The sequence below is a fragment of the Micrasema longulum genome, unplaced genomic scaffold (genome assembly GCF_059751315.1).
Source record: "Micrasema longulum isolate JH-2025_06_02 unplaced genomic scaffold, ASM5975131v1 h1tg000576l, whole genome shotgun sequence".
NCBI classification, from domain to species: Eukaryota; Metazoa; Arthropoda; class Insecta; order Trichoptera; family Brachycentridae; genus Micrasema; species Micrasema longulum.
The window spans coordinates 68,097-90,361 of NW_028277772.1; the positions used below are offsets into that span (position 1 = coordinate 68,097).

A 22,265-nucleotide genomic window follows, 5' to 3' on the forward strand; every position below is an offset into this window, starting at 1 on the left:
AATAGTTATTCCCACGTATCTGATATATTTAGTGTTGGGTATTGTTCCTATAGAACAAACCTTTTGAACTTTTTCAAAGATGGTGAATGGTAATTATATTGATTTATTAATGCATTTCAAAATATACACAGTTTTTTGTTCACTTTGCCCAGCTGTATGAAACAGTACTTATGATTTTCTTGTTGTATTACTGTAGAATGTTTTATTATTTAAACTTTCTACTGAATATGCTGTATAATTTTTAGGTTAATTTTTTAAATATAAATCTTGTATAATTTTTAGGTTTAATTTTTTTTTATAAATCTTGGGTATGAGGAAATTTATGTTTTTTTTTTTTTAATATTAAGCTAAACATGATAGTATTATAAATGATTGTAAAAGGCAGATTTGCCGTTTATGTTAATAAATATATAAATATATATATATATAGTTCCTGGCAAAACATCAGAAACTTTTCTGCGCATTTGTCGATCTGCAAAAGGCATTTGATAGAGTTGACAGAGAGAAATTGTGGAAGGTTTTATCGGAGCATGGAGTAAATGGTAACCTGACAAGGGCTATTGCGTCACTGTATAAGGACAGCACAGCATGTGTGAAGGTGAATGGGTCATTCACATCGTGGTTTAATATTCCGAAAGGAGTCAAACAGGGATGTGTAATGTCACCATGGTTGTTCAACATATACATCGATAACTGTATGAAAGAACTGAAAGATTTAAGAATGGGAGCAAAAATGAATGGTATAACTATTAACTGTCTTCTGTATGCGGATGATGCCGTGCTTCTTGCTAGCAGCAAAGAAGACCTTCAATTCTTAGTAACAAAAGTCTACGAGGTATGTAAGAAAAGCGATTTGCTTATGAATGTTGATAAATCGAAAGTGATGGTTTTTGAAAGGGATGAAAATATAACTAAATGTGAGATCAGCGTGAACGGAGATATTCTGAATCAGGTAGAAGAATTTGTGTACCTGGGAAGTATGTTTACTAGGGACGGAAAGGCTGATAAAGATATTGAAAGGAGGGTGAGTGCCGGGAACAGGGTGAACGGTGCACTAAAATCTACTTTGGCAAACAAATTTTTATCGCAGGAGGCTAAACTAGCAGTTCACAACGGAGTTCTAGTTCCAACTCTAATGTATGGGAGCGAAATATGGAATTGGAAAAATAATGATGAAAGTAGGTTGAATGCTGTTGAAATGCGATCCCTCAGGCGAATGTGTGGTAAAACGATGTATGATAGGTGCACAAATGTCGAGATCCGTGAAGTGTGTAAGGCTGAGACATGCATTATTGACAGAATTAAAAAAGGGGTGCTGCGTTGGTTTGGACATGTAGAGCGAATGGACAGCAAAAGAACGACTAAAAAGATCTACGATGCAAATGTTGATGGATGCAGAAAACGAGGAAGACCGAGAAAGACATGGCACGATCAAGTCCATCAAATACTTGAAGATGGACATGTCAAAAGTAGGAATAATCGGCGTGCGTGCATAAGAAGATGTATGAATGTAGAGGAAGCGAGGTCTGTATGCCAAGATAGAGTGTTATGGCGTTCTATCCTCTCTGCCTTTTCTACGGGGAAACGGCGTGATGGTTTGTTGTTGTTGTTGTTGTTATATATATATATTTATACTTTATTAAAGCAATTACCTATAAATGTTCCATTTTTCAGATTTTAAATCCCTCATTTTTGTATGTCCATTGACTACACAACACCGGAAAGCGCGGAAGTAGCACAGTAAGGGAAGGGAGTGTTTTATGGATTTAAGTGTAAAGGTTCTCACTTTATTTGTTCGACGTCTCTAAGCTTCAATTCATACAGCACCTAATTTTTTGGTTTTGAATCATTCATAATGTTTTAAAACGTTTGGCGACTGTTGTGTGATCAACTCTTATGACTCTGTAAGTTCGTTTTGCATCCGACATGGGTCGTCATCATCGATCTTTGAGTAATGCTTCCAATTCTTCATCTTCAATTTTTTTAATGCCTGGCGCATTAAAAAAAACCATGTATAAAATAATGCTAGCTTTTAAGCTTTGACAAGGGAATAGTCGTGTTCTGAAACTGTTCGGCATATTAAATTTATTTTATTGATTTTACTGAAAAACTAAATACTTAGTTAAATTATTTAATACCGAAAATCACAAATTCAGTCGTTCGAAAGTGAAGGTAGTTAGAGTGTTAATTAATCCGTACCTACAATAAATAATTTGAGCAATTGAAGGCCTAGTTTTCTAACTTGAATACGAAGGCGTTTTCTACGTTTGTCTGCGATTTATTAAATCAATTAAGAGTGTAAATTTTCATTAACACTTTCACGCGGCAGTTAAAGCCTCCATAAATAAATGCCATAAAATCCTTATTTATTATCCTTTCAGACGCCTGGGGTGAGAGGGTTATGAGAACAATAGGCAGGAAGGCAAAGGACATCGCAGGACTCGCTTTGATGGGAGAGCAAAGTTTGCCATAGGACACCAAAGGGTTATCTGCAGATATTTTATGAGCAAAAGGAACAATTAATTCAGAAAATTAACATTTTGGAATTTTTTGAAACGGGGCGGCTAAATTTCGTAAGTATTTTGTTGAAACCAATTTTAATGATTCAGCATCTTTGTTGTCTTCTTTTCCACACATGATGGTGCATAGGGGACTTAATTGGTACACCAAAAGCAGTGCATTTTGATCATTTATTAGATAAATGAAGGCAAGATAATCAGTCTCACGCTATGGAACTAAAAAACATTCCAGTAAAATTCTTTTTTTTTTTTTATGGAGACTAAGACCCACAGCAGCCGTAGAGTCAATGATGATGATTATGATGGCAATCATAAAATAAAGGAACATTAAAATTATCTTAGCAAAAGCTCGATTCCTTTTGAATTTTCAATGTAGAATTCTATAATACAATTATCATTCTGTTTACTGTTTCAAATTATTTTTTTATTTTTAAAATAAATTTCTCTTACATTTTTAGGTTTATATAAAATATTTTACCTTCATTATTGCAACCTTGTGTTTATTTTTTAAAATTGTTAAAGTTTCTCATTATTATAAGATTATGTTTGTTTTCATTTTGAAAAAATTCTTATAATTTTTCTAGTTATTAAGTTTTATCTTCCTTTATATATTTTACTGTAAGTTTCTCTAATCAGGTTTTTAGCGGGTTTTTTCTGCTGGCGCCTATTTCAATTTTGGTTGGAATTTTGTTAGTTTATTTATATATGTTTATTATTTCCATAATTATTTTATGTTATTCTTATACTTTTATTTTTGCTGTCTATTGTTTGTGTCTATATTGTTTTTCGTGCTGTTTTTATTTTTATTGTAAATTAATGTAACTTGTTTTTGGCCGATGTTATTATGGTTTGGTAAAAGGCCCTAATAAACGAAAAAAAATGAAAATATACTGTCAATTACAAACACCTCTCTCCCGCTTCCACTTCCACAAAGTCTACTATATACCATTAAGTCTTTCTACTTTTTTAATAATAATTTTCCATGTTTGGAAATGTGTCCATAAAAATGCCCATTGGGCGTATATATAAATAAATAAATTAAATTAATCAAACTAACATGTCCGAATTTGCGTATTTTTTCTACAATGACTAAAATTTGTATTTATAAATGAACACGATTTTCATTTTCAACATTCTAATCACGTTCCGAATTAAGAGTAAAATTTAACAAATGTTTGTAAAAAATATTTGCCCGCCCGGCTGAGAGAAGAATTTTTCAACTCTTGTTTTGTACAAAGCAAAGTTTATTTTTTTTAATTTAATCTTTGTCCACCAACCCCTCACCAAACTTTTCTTCTTACAACTCATAATATGCTTTGCATATTTTTCATTTATTTTATTTAAGTTTAAATATGTAAGTCCTGCTTTTTTCTGCTAGCCTTTTTTTAAAATTATCACCTGGTAACACTATCTTGAGAGACTCTTTTAAACGAAATACTATCTATTTTAGTTAATATAATTAAAGGGGTGAAATCCAGTCTTTTGTCTACGAACATTTGGACAAACTCAAATATTGTAATTAAAGGGGTTAACGTGGCTATACTTCCTCGTTCTCTTCTCAAAGAGGTTCATGATTTCTGTTGAAATATCCATGAATAATAACATTATTTAGACTACGCAGAAAAGGGTAGGAAATTCCTCGTATGAAAACCTTCGTACAAGTTCCTTTGTAACCCTGTACGTTTCCGGCCAGTTAAAATGGTACTTAATAAAATTAATCCGGCCCAATTTATTAGGTGGTGCAAAATGAAGAACCGCAATCAATAATAGGCAAAAAGAGGACAATTTTTTAACTATACATTAAAACCGGTAGCAGCATATTCATGTTTTCAATTACCAAGAAAATTTAAACAAATTGACTGTATAACAGAACAAAGCCATTAGAGTTATTTTTAAAATAAACAGATACACAAGTCAATGTTAAATAAATTAAAAATATAAGCACACAGACAAATAATGTTTTACAATACCATAAATTGGTGCATAAAATATCACCTAAAAAAAAACACAGAATTTAGGAAAAAAAATATAAAAGCCATCTAGAACATGATCATTGATCATAATACTGAAAAAATAAGACTTTATGCAGGAAAAATTTAAGTCACAAAACTTCATTTTATATTAAAAGTCAGTAAAAAAGTATTATGACACGAGAAAAAACATTTATGAAAAAAAAAACAAATTTCTAACAAAAGTTAAGAAATATAATAATAATAATAATAATAATAAAATCTACTGAATATTATTAAATATTTTTATATAACCACTTACCGACTTTTCTATGTCTACCGGTTTCGAGACGCACACGTCTCGTCGTCGGGACACCAATTAAACCAACATGCAAAACTCACTGTACACCTTCACCATAGTAATTGAACAAATATATCAAACCAATACGACATGCATTTTAGTAAGCACATGCACTGATTAGGACAAACATGCACTATAGAATCTTTTCATTTACATAGCACAAAATAATATAATCCACTTTATTAAAAAATATATTTGTTGCATCTATCTATATGTAGGTAAAACCGTAACTATGTGTTAAACAACTTATAAATGAAATATGTATACATTGTTATTAGAGCCTACATAATAACATGTTTGTATGAGCCCTTCTTACCCGTCACAATAGAGCAATATAGCTTCACAGGTCGCAGTGACGTCAGGAGCTTGCATAGCACTGACCCCCACCACTTAGAATAAGAATAAGTAATACTTTACTATAAAAAAATATTTATTCTAATAATGCATGTCTATTATACTGAATGCATTATATGTTTCAGGGGAAACGATAAATAAATATTTTATTCGTTTAACTCTAATATGCCGACCGGTTTCGGACACGACTGTTCCATTGTCAAGGCTTAAAAAAATAACTAACTTTTAATATTTTGAATTATACCAAAGCTTTACAACAAATTACAAGTAGGTACATTGTATTTTGTTTTAAAAAAATATTTATCGATCTCAATTGTTTTCCAAAATAATAATACATTGCGTTGCGTATTTAGATACATAATTAATAGAATATACACTTAAATATGTAGGAAGTATTTAAAACTGTATTAACATTTTGTAATTTCTCTCTTTATATTAAGGTTTCTTTGTATATTCTTACATGTAAAAAAATAAATAGTAAAATTACATATTTAATTGTCCTCGGCACGGGTAACCCCAAATAAGGTCACATTATTTTAATTATGGATTATTGTTTATAATGTGAAAAAAATTATATGTAAATAAGTTTACTAATTAATAATAATTAATAACGTTTCTACCTCTCGAATAGAGTAAAAGAGGGGAATTTGTTTTATTTTCATTTTTATATTCTATAAAAGTTCCATAAAATAAGATCTTATATGTATTCTAAAAGAAATATAATTAATTTTCTACTGTATATGATCAGGATAGGGTGAATCTCGTGTGTTAAGGCTGTGATCTGGTAAAACGCACGCAAAATCATACGATTTCGCCATTTTAAAACAAATGTTTTTTTTATCGCGCAATAATAAAAAAATATTAAAACACAAATTAAATAAAAACAAAAAATTTTAAATGTATTCCCATTAAAAAATACACTTAAAAGTTGTTTGTAACTAAAATATAATTACTTTTAGATCGGCAGATTACGGCATTTTAAATTAAGACTAAACATAGGTATCTGGATTTTCATATAAAGACAAGTATTGAACTAAAATTTGTTGTAATAATTTGAAGACAATAAATTGATCATAAAAATGGCAGAGGCAAAATTTATTTATTAATTTATTTTTTTGTTTTTGAAAAGAAATAAAAGCATTTTAAATCACATACATTTTTGTGACATTTTCCTTTATTTCTACGTAAAGACATGCCTTCGGTAATACGTAAAAAAATACATTTATAGAAATATTTTAGTTGAAACCTTTTGTTATAAAATTGTATTCTCTATTTTTTTAAAAGAAGATAGTTCTGTTTGTAATATTCAATTTGTAACAATGTCTTTTTTACGTTTTTATTGCCTTCTAATCTGCCCTTACCGGTACCGCTTGTTTTTTTGTTTTCTGTTTACTATCCGTTTTTTATTTTATTTCGAACATCTCCAACGAAATTACGACTCACGGAACGTCACCGAAAATTACTAATCATTTAAGAGTGGAACCCCGTACAATTCCAAAAATTACTTTTTTGTGCATGCTAAAAGTCAAAACACTCTTAACGTCAAAAAACATTACTACCCCGGAAACTGGAAGTCTGCTGCCGGTGGCCACATGAATGTAACATTTGACGTTGCATAGTAGTTCATTTTTATTTAAACCATTTTTATATATTTTCGTGAAACTTGGTGTTACAATTAAATGCTCTAATTTTTACCGCGTGTAAGAAAACATTGTTTATTTACAATTGCACGTAGCACTGACCTTCTTCATTGTATTATCAATGAAAAATGAAACACTTTTTATTTAATCCATTTTAACGGTAGGTACAAATATTACGGGTAGGTATCATATAAAATACTGAAAAATTACTTCTAATCAATAAACAAGGTTTTTTTATACTTTAATGTTGTGAGTTAAATTTCCTGACACATCAAAGACACATTGAAATAACTTCCGGGCCAAATCAATCATCATTTTTCCTTGAAAACATTGAAAAAAATACGAAAAAACATGTATTAACACACATTTTCCGCGAACTGATTTTACTAAAAATTCTGAATACGAATAGTTGCTTATTTTGGAAAATAAAATATATTCGGAAAATGTTAAGGTGTGAAATTGTTATATTTGGCGGCGCCCTCTATAGGCAGCGTGGCCGAGCGGTCTAAGGCGCTGGTTTTAGGCACCAGTCCGAAAGGGCGTGGGTTCGAATCCCACCGCTGTCAGCCGTTTTTTATACGTTATTTTAATTAAATACACAAACAATATTGTTTATTCTTTTTAAATGTGTAAATTTCGATATTTCAAATAAAAAGTTTAAAAACATACAAAATAAAAACTCTTTTGTAAATCTGTTATTAATTATTAATACTCGTAGTATCGTCGTTAAAAGTAATTATTTTAATAAAATCATGCGATATACAGAAAACTGAATGCTTTATTTTTCCCGCATAGCATGTTGCCTACATCTGTTGGCACATTTATTATAATTACGCCTGTCCGCCCCCCGATTTCGCCCTTATCAATAAAAAATGTTTTAATCGCAGTGAATTCACCAAAAATACAATCCCCAGAATTTCAAAAATTAAAAGCAATTTCTCATATGTAACGTCTGCCTGTATAAAAATCGATCTTATCCTAATATATTTTCGTTAGCGTAGGTACTAATTTCCCTAATGCATTCAGAGAAAAATCGCCCCTCATCTTCCCATCCCTCTGGTATTAAAAAATAATCGATATTTTACTCGAAATGGACATTGAACTTACTACTTGAGGGTCAAATGAAGAATAATAATAATCGCATCCCAAATTATAAATTGGGGGAAGATTATTTATTGCAAATGGCGTCCTTCAGCATTAGATTTGGCGGGAGTTTTTTGTTGTAAGTTAGATTTAGTGTTGAGGTAGGTCGTAGTTCGATCCCTCGATTCGATTTTTGAATGTCAATGTCATTTAATCTCCCCTGAATAAATGCTCCTGTAATCTAATAATTGTTTTGCAGGGGTTGTAAATTATATATTTCACGTCATATTTAGGGCGTATTAAATAGTAATAAAATTGTTTTTCTTTCTATAGTATAGTTTGTCCATTTTCACGGTGATTCACAAACGTTATTATTATTTATGAGTTAGTTCTGTAGATTTCGTATAATTTTATTTGTACGTATAGGGGATATTGCTGTGTTATAACTTTAACTTAACATAGACAAATACAATTACATATTTAAGTATGGTACAAATACATGCTACTTATAGCAATATCGAAGTTCGATCATTTTTCAAATTAATTAAGGATGCCTATTTACAAAATTTGTAAATTTAACATCCAAACATAAATACAGATCGTCTTAATTGTTTATGCGTGTTTTTTCGTTTAATTAATTTTGGTTTATGTAAAATAAATTATGTAATCTGTAAACACGGATTTCGGCTGTTATCAGTCGTATTTTACAAAAAAAAAACTGTGGTTTCAGATTATTTGCTTATTTTTAAGTTTTTTCGCCATTTTATCATATTTTGGTAAAAAGTCCCAATAAATGATAAAATACTTTTAAATTAAAAACACTGTTTTTTCAGTAAGTAGGTATTTCTTTCTGCGATATTTTCAATTTTTGTGGAAAATATGTTTTGAAAATTTTGTACATAAGCGTCCGTGTTTTTTTATAGTCAATTACAATATGTAAAACACTTTTTTTATATCCTATGTCATTAAATGTTATTTAAATTAATATCGCTGCTTCTACTAGCACGCCATTTCCCGATAGAGATAGGCAGAGAGCATAGACCGCCACACACGTCTATCGTGGTATATTGTACTTTCCTAGCTTCTTGCATTTTTATACATATTGTCATACATGCCCTTCGGTTGCGTCTGCTTTTGACATGACGAGACTTGAACTTTTGGTCCATCTGATAATGACACGTCTTTTTTGGTCGTCCCCGTCCTACGTTACAATCATTCTCGCCATATGTATTTGTTTTACCATTATTTCGTCATCCGTTCGCTCTATTTTGTATATATATACGTGTTTATACAAGTAAAAGTGACCATTTGCAAAAATGACGAAATCGAGGTTATTGACTTTTTGACATCGTATTACTATAATGCTTGACTAATAAAAATGCCAAGTCGATCCGACACTCCATAAATAATTTAGTTTTAAAAATATGTGACCATTTAATAGAAGCTCACAGATTTTGACAAGTAAAACTGACCAACACACAGAGTCACATTTATTAGTAAATTTAAGATCCAAAGAATTGACCAAGTAACAGTTAGTCAATTTTATTTGTAGGTAGATGTCATCAGTGAAGAGTTAGTTAGAGTTAGTAGTACTGACTACTGAATTAGTAAGTTAGTATACGTTTTGTATTTGACAGATACGATTTTTTTAAATAAAAAGTCAACTAATAAAATTTATTCTTTAGGTTATTATGTAACACTTCTTAATTATTTATTCTCTTTTACTTATTTTGTATTTCTGTGTTTATTTAACCTTTATAAATATTAAGAAATGGATTATTGAAATTAAAAATACCAAAAACAAATTTATATTTTTAGAAAAATAAAATACCACCTCCCCTCAATGAACGAAACAAACTGATTATCTGCAAAATTTCATGACAAATTTTACAGGTAAACTTGAACTAAGTTTTTCTTTTTTTTTATAAAAGTGATAATGTTTTTTTTAATACGTTTATACTTTACAATAAAGCTGAAGGTACCGCACATATAATGTAAAATTACCAACCACCTACTTGAAAAATCTGATCTTTGAGAAGCAATTGAACTCTAGAAAAACACTAAAATGGCTCCCCTGAACATTATTGATTTTGTCACCTGGTCAATTTATCTTGTATGACCACGATATGTTATATAAATAAATTGGTATATGTACAAAAGTACACTTTATGATATTTATTGTGGCGTACGTTTAATTTGGTTAAAATTATTTATGTTAGGTTAAGTCGAATACATTGTTTAACAAATTTAAAACAAGCAAATAGTAAAAACATTAGTTTTCAATAACTTCGAATTAAAAATTGTTCTGTTAAGTTAATCAGTGTATGCTTATTGCTTATTTGTTAGTAAATCTGTATTTACTTAGTATTTGTATTTACTTAGTATTTGTATGCTCTAACGAATACTTGTAAAAAACACTTGTATGAATAGGTACTACATAAATAATAGTATTTTTATAAATTTGTTGCAACAGAGAGGAACAACATTTTTGAGAAGGAAATGTGGAAGTCTAGGCATTAACAGGGCTTGTGACCTGTTATTGGGCCGTTTAAACATAGGCAGAATGGTGAATGTAAAATGGCTACTTAAATCAGCTAACTAAACGGGAGGTTGTGCGGCATCTATTTTCAAGCCTCTCATAATTTCACACAAATTACTATTGACAATAATATTCCGGCGCCCTCCAATATACCCTTCAGAACAGTTATTCCAATACATGAAGGTGCTGGATACAACTGTACCTAAAATAAGCACTTACACATTTCTGATCGTACATTAGGAAGAGGTCTCAGCACAATGTCCGTACGAGGTTTTCCCAGAGCATGAATTCTATCATACCCAAAGCCCGCACGACGTTTGCTCAGAGACATCTCTCATTTATCGCACCGAGATAGTTCAATATTTTGGAAGAGCGTATTAAGCTCTCAAGGACAGATACTATTTTCAAGAAAGAAGTTAAGGACTGGATTTTCCTTAGTGGGAGGGATTTGAGTAGGAAACTCCTTAATGATTTTCCGAATGTTTGAGTTTACTGTTTACCATATTGATGTGCCGTATATATGTTTTTTTTTTAATTATTTTTTATGTTTCTGATCCTAAATTTGTCGTAATATACTCATGTGTCTGTGCCAACTAATTGCTTGTCCCATTTCAACACGGGACTTTTAGTCCTATGGAGTTGGGACTTACGTCTCAAATAATGTACAATAAACTTATATACGTAAATAAATAAATACATAAATAATGACAGGTCATGTGCCCCGTAAAGGCCTAGACTTCCATATTCCCTTCTCAAAAATGTTTTCCCTCTCTGTTGCAACAAATTTAAATATTCCCTAGAGAAGAAATCCAGTCAGTCTGCAAATATTCGGACATACTCAAAACTTAATGGAATTATATTATTACTAAATAATCCAATGAATTTAGATTTATTTTATCATTACTTTGCATTTTTTCTTTTTCTTAATTTTCATAAAAACTGCACAAAAGTTCGCGACACGTCTAAACCTGAAAATATTTCAAGTCGGGTAACGCTCTCGCTTGGTATTTTTTTCTTAACTGAAAATCTAGAAACGCAAAATGTATTTAATATAATTTAGTGGGCATATCTCATTTCCACATTTAAGAAGGTTGTCAGTAACAGGCATATCCTTTCTACTTCGTTATCCAAAATCAATCTTCGTGATGGATGATAGGGGTATAATATCTCTAATTTTAAGATTGAAATACTAATTTGTGCATATTATAATGTACACCGAATGAAATATATTTTTTTAGGAGCGAAGGCACTCCCTTCCACGTACCCGACAACCGAAGACCGAAAGTCTTCTGAAAAACATTTTTTTGTCAATAAACGAGTTACGTTGAGTACATTTCATTTAATAAACCGCAATTTTAATTTAATTTAACTCTCCCGCTTTCAAGAATGTTTTGCATATGTCCAAACGTTTGCAGACTGCCTGGATTTCCTCTCCAGGGAGTTATTCATTGGTTAAATATTAGTTTCCGTTGACCTCTTCGCTATACTAGATTAAATTCCCTTTTTTATGTACCAACTTGTAAAAACAATTATACCTCGAATTCATTCATTAGACGTACCTGTAGAAATTATAACGGACTCGGTATTGATGTAGACATTTTTAACTGCACGTTGTATTTGTACAGAAAATTTCTTCATGGGGTCGATTATTTGGGATAGTTGCTGAATGTGCATCTTGAGTGGTTTATGCTATATATATGTGCCGCATGTAATGTATATGTTTGTGTATGTTTTATATGTGCGTTCATGTGTGTGCGTGGATGACTCAGCGTGTAAATTCGGTATTTTTATTTATATTTATTTATTACCTCCATGGAAAACGCAAATGTCAACAATTATTCTTTTCTCACTTAAAATTCTTGTTTATTTTTTATTTTTTTGTCAAATTTAATGTTTATATCTTTTTAATTTATGAAAACTCAATTGGTCTTTTTTTGTTAAAAAATTGTTGTTTTTAATACTTATTTTGTATGACTGCATGTTTTCTGAATAAAATAAAATAAAATAAATAAAATAATTCTTAGGATATCTGAATAACTCCCTAGGGAGGAAATCCAGCCAGTCTGCCAACATTTGGTTGTACTCAAAACATTATTGAATCAACCAACTGGTAAAAGAAGCAGTATAAAAATTAAAAATTGTTTTCAGGCGTTGCCTAGTAGGTGAATTGGTTCAGCCGGATGAATTTCTCCCACATGATAAAGGTTTCAGCTCTCTTACTTCACAACAGTCAACATTAAAGGCAGCCACCGCATACCCGAATCCGTTTTAAACACTAAATGTTATTTTCTTCAGATTCACTCATACAAGCAAGATATTTTTTTTTCATTGTGAATTGATTATATTTCATCCTTTACTAACTAAATTCAGTTAAGAAAAGCGCGAACAAATATTTACATTTACAACTTTCAATGTCCCTTTCACTGTCGCTCTAAAAGCACCCCTTATCTTCTACAAGGTAGAGACAAAGGGAAGTATAAATAAAATAAATAAAAAAAAACTTCACCTATTTCAAACCCCTTTATGTCGACAGTGATAGGAAACGTTAGTTACTACTCTCTGGAGCACCAGAACGCCCCCAGGTGACAGTCAAGACCAGTCACCGGCAGCGCACCCAAAAGCAGCAGACTTACCCAAAGACTACTGGTTGCAAACAAACTTTTGCCACCACTCATACCTACTCAATCTGTAATTACTGAAGAATTTTACCTCATCAAACGAAACAACAGTCAACAGATGGAAGAGTTGAGGATATTCAGTTGACCATTTTGCAAATTTTACAAGAGACATTTTTTAAAGTCAAATAAAAAAAATCAGTATGTGGAAATTGGCACTCAAAAAATGCTAAAAATACAATTTAATAACGAAAAAATAAAGATTATTTAGCTACATGGACGCGTTGTAAGATAATGGACATATTGGTATTCATAACTTAATTTTGTTAAAAATTGTATATTGAACATACAAGAACTAGGGCAGCAAAATTGCATGGAAGGCTAATATCGAATATTGTAATTCTTCTTCATGACCATATTGCAATTACAAGTAGGGAATTTTAATTTGAGTAAGTTGATAATTATATCGCTTATCATTTGAAAACGAGGCTTTAAAAATATATGCTGTTCGTCTTCTATTTTCATAATCAATTACAATGATCTTCCACCTAGAACTTTCTTCGATTAATTTGAATAAATTCCTCACATTTACCGATCTCTACACCAAAAGGCCATTTCCATTCGATGTAGGCAACTTTTGCTTTACTCTTTCCGGTACTTTGTGCAAAAAAGTAAAAACCATTTATATGCTTAACTTTTTGCTGAAATAGAACTATTTTGTTCTTTGGAAGTGGATCAAAATCTAACCCAGACAGTCGACTGGTGCTTATTGTGTTTAAGGTTTGCATAGTTGTAGGTTGAAATAAGGGTGATTTTGTCGGTGTTTTAACTACTTTGGGGGAGTACGTTCTAATCTACACGTAGGGGAAGAATTGTTTGCTGAAGGGGGCTGTTAACCGCTGAATATTATGCAAATTTAGTTTTGGCGGGCGTTCCTTCGTGTTCCAGAACGTGGATAACGTCATGACAATGAAGGTAATAGTGTATCGAACACTAACTACCAATCAATTGTAAATAAAACTTCGTTTTTTCAAATAGCCAAGTTTAAAGCAATGATAATTTGCATACAAAAAATACCTCATGGTTATTGGTTGTTTTATTTTTTCACCATTGTCACTTAATCTTTTTTCTTTTGGTTATGTGAACTGTTTAAAATATTAATATTAAAATACATAATAATTATTTAAGACATCCAAAACTACTACCTTGAATTTATGCACGAACATGAAAACTGAAACTTATTAAATATAAATAATCCCTGTGGAAATAATTCATTTAGGATCAAGATTTAAAAAAAATCCTGCATATGGAAAGGTTGACCTGAAACTGGCTGTCATAATTTGATAATTCAATTGTATAAACAAAGTACTTTTTATATAACATCGTTTTGAGATTTTTTACTGAATCAAGAACCCATCCGTGTTTTAATTTGAAATGATTCTGTTTTATTTCCCTTTTTCACTATGTAAAATATCATTTTTCAAATATGAATTGACCCATTGAAAATTGTAGAAATCTATGAAACATTTGATTAGCTCTTGGGTAAATTTAAAATAGCTGCCTAGATGAAAAATGTATCATTCGAAATAATTCACTGATAAACCCACCAACTAAAAAGAATAGGCCATTCTGATTTTATGTAGACATACCGTGGCATGAAAAAGAATTAAATGGTTTATCAGGAATGGATTGCTGTTGATATAGTTTGATTGGCTCGGTGTCTCAATGTTCTTATAGTTAAACAAAGTTCTATTAAATATTCACCAACTAGTCTATTCGAAAGTAAATTGTATCTTATTTATTCACACAAGCAATCTTCTAATGACGCATGTTCCACGATATCCCCAAAGCCCACAGCACCATTTTGTGAGTATAGTTAAAAATCCAACGAGTTGGCAAACCTCTTCAGGGTTTCCAATCTTCATATTGCTCACAGCGGGACATAAATGTCTCCCTTGAGGAACACCAGTCTTCACTCCGGCCAATAAAGTCGATTTCCAATGGAAACGTTTTCTCGGATCCGTGATCTTGTGAGTTCAGAAAGACTTCGAGATTACTCGAACTTTGGAATAAATACATATATCAATAGATACATAACACAAATTGATGTGCCAAATAAATAAAAAATCCAGAAAGGGTACATATTTGATGCAAAAACTAACCATTTTAATATTAATTTTAATTTCTCTCTGGTATTTGAATACTGGTATGCATAGGCACCGATTTATAAACAAAGTCAATATAACAGGATGAACCTAAACTACAAATGATTTCTTTCTTCTGGCCGTCCGCACAGCCGACGCTCGAACTATATTGAGTTTACCCGTTAATTAGCTTAGCGTAACTTAGCTGGAGGCCAATTTTTTTTTATGATAGTAATATCATATATAATTAACATATGACAACAGAGATGAGGAACATTTTAAAGAATGTAATATAGGAGTCTAGGCATTTACAGGGCTTAAGACTTGTCATTTGATTGTTTAAGGTTGTATATTATATTATTACAGTGGTCAAATATCAATGATAGAATCGATTAAAATATCCATAAACTTCTAAGTTTCCACTTCGGTCTTAATAAGCACACTCAATATAAAAGATATATATCTTCTATGTATACACATTATAAAATTATTATATATGCATACATTCATACATATGTTTATGTTTCCAAAAGTTATATAACTCACTCAGATATAAATAAATATTGTAATATTACGTAACTACAGATAACTATGAAGTAGTCATTAATAAAAAATTGTATTTTGGGAATACTAAGAATACGTACAAATAGTTTAATCGCGGTCAAAGATCACCCAAATATTGTGACGCTTGCGGACCGCGGCACGGTCTACCATCGAGTCGCTCACTGTGCGATATTTTTATCATGCTTAGCTTAGGTATAACACAAAGCTCGTGGCATCCACAAGGTAGCGTGGCCGAGCGGTCTAAGGCGCTGGTTTAAGGCACCAGTCTCTTCGGAGGCGTGGGTTCGAATCCCACCGCTGCCAAAGTTTTTTTGGATTATTATTTTATTTCACATTATCATTTTAATAAATATTATTTATTTGAGAATAACATATACTAGTATTTGGGAAAAAACCTACCTAATTTATTTCATTTAATGACTCAAATGACCCGTCTTTATTGTATTGTCAACTTATGACCAAATCCGGACTTTTGTTTAAGTTTTTATCGCGATTTAAACGAGCACTAAATAAATAGTCCAGATCTTGTCATAATGTTCCTTATGTTTGTCCATGCTTCTTTTCTTTTTTTAATGTTTTTAACTATTCTTTTATTGAGTATTAAAATCTTATAAATTGTATAAATGGACAATGTCCGTTAATAAATAAATAAATGTCTTTCTCGCGATGAAAATATCTAAACGATTCAACTACAAACTAAAAAATAATTCTGTTTCGACGGTTTTTTTAATAAAAGATAAAAGATAAACTTTAGATAGTAAACACTCCTATCGTGAACATATTGATAATAGTGTTAACAAATCTCTTAAACTTCTTGGTTTTATCCATAGAATGACGACGGACTTCAAAAATATCAATACCATTTACTGCTCACTAGTTCGACCCCATATAGAAAATGCCTTATCAATTTGGTCTACATTGTATAGGACTCATATTGATCATATCGAGTCTGTCTAACACCGTTTTCTAAGAAAAGTGGCATGGTGGCTCGAATTGCAAAGGGGTGAATATTCCTATTTTAAAATAGAGCAATCTCTTAATATGTCTTTGGAGAAACGTAGAACGGAGATGGACCTTACATGCATTTTTAAAATACTTTATGCTATAAGTGACGTCCCGTCTCTGTTGCAATCAATTTCTTTTCATGTTCCCAACCGTGTCTCCGGAAGTTTAAATCTGCTATTTTTGTTTTGAAATCACGCATTTGGACGTATTCAAAACATTGTTGAATTAACTTCCTGGTAAAAGAAGAACTATAAAAATTTAAAAACCGTTTTCAGGCGTTACCTAGTAGGTGAATTAGTTCAGCCGGATAAATCTCACCCACATAATAAAGGTTTCAGCTCTAGAAGAGTTAAGGAAATGTGGATATTCAAACATCGGCAGAATGGTGAATGTTACACAGTTTGTAAAGTAGCCACTTGAACCAGCCAATGACAGGTCATAAGCCTTGTAAATACCTAGACTTCCATATTCCCTTCTCAAAAATGTTTTCCCTCTCTGTTGCAACAAATTTAAATATGAATATCTCCCTAGGGAGGAAATCCAGCCAGTCTGCAAGCATTTGAACAGACTCAAAACATTGTTCAAGTATTTTAAAATTATATGTTAAACGCTTTTCAATAAAGCCAGATTTTGCAGTTTCTAAAATCGATCATAAAATCTTACTTTTATATTTGATTAAACGGAACTCACAATTACATCACACACAGATAGTTATTATTATTGGCGTTATCCGTGGTGTAGCGGTGAAGACGCTTGACTCACGCGCGGAAGGTTCTGGGTTCGATTCCCGGTGAGAACACAAACATTTAATGTAATTTTTCTCAAGCCTGGGTGTTTTGTGCTGTAATTCACCACTGTAATTAGGTCTCCTGGCCTGATGTGGTGAAAAAAAACTTGAAATCATAACGTCCGCGTCCTTACTAGAAGTTAATCCAAGAACTCAATAAGAAACCCAGTATAGTAAATTCAATATTAGGTACCAAGGCTAAACAGAACTACACAAACTTGAATTGACTATCAGTTATTTCTCGAATCCGATAAGATTTTCCAATTCCCTCATAAAATGGAGTATTTGGAGTATTTCTACAAATATCTTTCTAATGATATTTTATCTCTGAATCCAATCCCAAAATGTCAAAAACAGATTAAATTATTAAGAAACTTAACAATCTTATGTAGTATTTATTTATTAATTTCAATATACAAATTAAAATAATAAAATAAAACATTTTTATTAGGTTGAGTGCCTTTCAGCTCTTTTGGTAAAAACCCGTTCTGAGAGGAAATGTATATATTAGAAAGAATAATCAAATATGATAATTTGAGTAAGTTTGTTCATTACATATTACTCGAAATTACAATCCTAAAAAATGATAATCACAATTCAAATATACATATTATCAATTTATTTATTTATTTAGTATTTCACAGTTTTAAAATGTACAGAGTTTATTTGTTTCAGGTCCCGACTAGCTAGGAAATTCCTGTGTTTAGGAAGGACCTTATTTTTTTCATGTCTTTTTTTTTATTTTTAATTTCATTAAATGATGCTTAATAAATTCAAAGAATAATAATAACATTAGAAAAAATCAATATAAATATAAATTAGAAAACATGCAAGTAATAATAATAAAAATTGAATCATAAAAATAAATTAGAAAATATGCCATTAATAGTAAATAAATGAGACACAATTATTATAAATTATAAAACATACCGATAATAATAAAAATTGAACCACAAATACACATTATAAAATATAAAATTAGTAACTAAGAAATTAAACAAAAATATAAATTGGAAAATATACCGATAATAATAAAAATTGAATCTTAAATACAAATTTGAAAATATATCGTTAGTAATTAAAAATTGAAGAACAAAAATAAATTACAGAATATACCATTTATAATTTTTTTAAAAATAAGATACGGTTAAAATACTAGTTTTAAAAAGAAAAAAAAACATATGTAAATGAATAAACATAGAAAGTAAAAATTGAATTAAAACATATAAAATTATATTCAAATCTAAAGAAAAAAGTTGTTTAAATGAATTATTACCATAATTGTGCAATTTTATTACTAACAGAAAAAAAACACGGTGAATAAAACAAACATTAATCATATCGTAACATGATTTTGAGGATAGTGTCTTTTTTTACAATTTAAGTTTCTATTATTCTTATTCCGTGCGCATTTTTTTCAATAAACAAATAAACATGCTGAAATTTGGTTACGATGCATGACATGTTATTATTTAGAACATGCATCCTCAGACAAAAGATTTTTATTTGTAAACTATGTGACTAATTTCCAATTTGTTTTTGAAATTATTTTTGTAAATAATGTGTTGTTTATTAGTTAAGGTATAACTACTTGTTCAATTTTTATTTGTACAGCTATCTAAAATAAATACATTACATTACATTAAGTAGCCACTTTACACGCTGTATAACATTCACCATTTTGCGTATGTTTGAACATCCATATTTCTTCACTTCTTCAATCTATTTCAAACTCTGTTCATTTTGCCAACAGGGGTACACTTAATGTAAGAATACGATTTTTAAAAATGTATTGAATATTATTTAACTGTTACCAAAAATTCATTTTAAAAAAATGTGTAGAAATTATAATGAATTTAGGAAATAATCTGATTGGGATACATTAAAAACGAACGTTGTTTGTAAACATTTAAGTACAAACTTTTTTGTATGCCAAAAAATAGCATCCTCCCATTTTTTTGGTACCTGCATTCTCGTCAAATGCAGCCCTGGTAGGTCGATGAATAAAACATTTACATCTCATTGATTATTTTAAGAGCTACAAACAAACCCAAGGCAAAGCTCATAATTTTGCAAAAAAAACACACGTACATCAGTCCTAGTCTATCGAGGACACGCATACAAACATTGTTTTTTATATATATAGACACTAATCAAAATAAAAACACTATTAGGGTTGTGGTTCCGTGGTAGTATTGTCGACTCACGGGCCAAAGGTCCGAGTTTCAAATCCCACTCTACCAAAACTCGATTTTCATTTTTCCATGCACAAGTCATTTTTGAGTTGTAGGAAATGGTTTGAATATTCGAATATTTTAATTGTACGAGCAATATTTACATTTGTTAAGAGACTATATATAATGATATATTGGCAAACCTTTTAAGTACATCCGTCAGAGTTTATTGTGTAAAATGTTTAAAAATTCTCAATGTATCTTATACACTTACTACTACTTACACTGCGCACCGCCGACTTCATTATTTTTTAAAGGCTTATCAATCTTGATTAATAGATGTTCGTGGCGCTAAAGGAAAACTTTCGTTTTCTACCAAGAAGAATGGTTTCTTTACATGACCATTAATCTTGACCGATGATAAGACTATAAAGTGATATGGAAAGATGAATTAATTAACTCGAGGCCAAATTTCTTTCTCAAAATAGCAGATTAATCACGCAGTACAATAATTCATCCGTAATTTTTCTTATGCTGTGTGTAAGTACTGTTTTAACGTGGTGTTTTATCTGCATATCAGGAAAATATAAATCACAGAAAGCGTTACCTTCTACCTACATACATACCATATAATATATTGCGTGTCGGCCTCCTGCTGCAGTGGTCAGCGCATTTGCCTAGCTTGCAAGAGGTCTCGGGTTCGATTCCCGACATGGTTGACATAAAATATTTATTTAAAAAGGTGTTTTTACACTAAAATATTTTATAGTACCTGGACTCACTAAGGTTTGCCTTCGACCCAATAAAGCTCAGCCGAAATCAAGTGAGGGTTATCACTACAGGGCACTGCAGATTAAACAAACACTTTGCTAAAATGAACCTTTCCGAAACTTCTAGATGAAGGTTCTGCAGCGCAGATAAGGAAACACCTGTACACATTATATGTGAATGTGATGCTTTGCATCATAAAAGGAGCCTCATCCTCGGAGGACCACTGGTTAAACCTGAGGATATTAAAGAGCTCACCCCCTACCTAATAGCCAGATACTTTACGGATCTGAGCTTGGAGGGGGAGATTTAGCAAAATATAAACTCTCGCCTTCCACACAGTAGCCAGGCTCTTTGTATACCCGGGCTTAGAGGGTGAGAACTATTCACGGGGACCCGTCACAATAGATCTTCACAGGTCGGAGTGACGTCAGGAGCTTGTATAGCACTGACCCCCACCTCTAAGAATAAAAATAATAGTCCCTCGACTGGTACCTGAAGCGTAAGACTGATCATCTTACCTTAATGAAACAAAAATAATTCAGATATACTGTGATTGGTGTACCAATGCAGTGCCCTATCCACCATTAGGTGCGGAAAGGGAATGATAATGATGAAATAATGAATATATTGCGTGCAGGTAAGAATGCTAAAAGATTGTCAGGAGCTAATCAATGAACAGGAGTGCGGCCTCCGTGGTGTAGTGGTTAAGATGCTTGACTCACGCACGGAAGATTTCGAGATCGATTCCCGGTGAGAACTCAAAATTTAAATGTGATTTTTCTCAAACTGTAATTTACCACTGCAATTGTACCTCCTGCCCTGGTGTGTTATGATTTGGTCGTGCCATGACTTTCTCGGTCTTCCTCGCTGTCTGCATCCATCAATATTCGCATCGTAAATCCATGAAATTATTTTAAAATAAGAAAATATGCAAAGACACCTTATTGTATTTGTTTTGTCGACTTATCTATCCTACCTTATCCATCAAAATATTTCGTCCAACGAAAGTGTAATCTACCATGGGAAGTACAGGTTCAAAGCTTGTTACCAGATTAAGAAAGCTGTGTCATGAATTCTGCTCACTCAGGAGTATTCCGGAATTCAGCATTCTCAAAACTGTGTATTTTGTTATTTTCCAGTCAGTGGTTACCTTTGGTATAGTGGGTTGGGGAGGTTGCACGTTTTCTATCATAAACCCCCTTATAAATTTACAAACATCAATTCTTAGAGTAATGCTTCGATGTCCCACAACTTTCCCATCTGAGTTTCAATTTATGAAGGTACTGGGTTTTAGAATTTTTTTTTTTAAAGAGTCATTGACCCATTTATGGTCATGTGGTCACAAAAAAAAACCCAGAAGAATGCTCATACGAGGTTTTCCTGTGATTTTAATTATTTCATATAAAAAACACGAACGACTTTTGCTCAGAGAAATTTCTCTTTTGCGGCCTCAAGAGTGTTCGATGTCCTGGATGAACATATTTAGTTCTTCAAAACAAAGGCCAATTTCAGGAGATGTGTATAAGTTTGGATTTTACCTAAATGAAGAGACCATCGCAGAAGACTGCTGCGAGACATTGCATAGATTTATATCATCATCATTCCTTTTCCGCACCAAATGGTGCAAAGGGCACTGCTCCGGTACACCAATTGTAGCGTATATTGATCATTTTTTTACATGAAGGTAAGATGATCAGTCTTACACTTCAGGTGTCAGTCCAGGTACTTAGAAATATATGAGTGTAAAAAAACCCTTCAAA

At 31.5% G+C, this 22,265-nt stretch overlaps 2 non-coding genes across 2 annotated transcripts; both read left to right on the plus strand.

The window, feature by feature from the left end:
• Positions 1–7,309: 7,309 nt before the first annotated feature.
• On the plus strand, positions 7,310–7,389 carry TRNAL-UAG (transfer RNA leucine (anticodon UAG)). The gene has a single exon. It is a non-coding gene; the product is annotated as a tRNA-Leu (tRNA).
• An 8,600-nt stretch (positions 7,390–15,989) lies between these two features.
• On the plus strand, positions 15,990–16,071 carry TRNAL-AAG (transfer RNA leucine (anticodon AAG)). Its single transcript has one exon. It is a non-coding gene; the product is annotated as a tRNA-Leu (tRNA).
• The last annotated feature ends 6,194 nt before the right edge of the window (positions 16,072–22,265 follow it).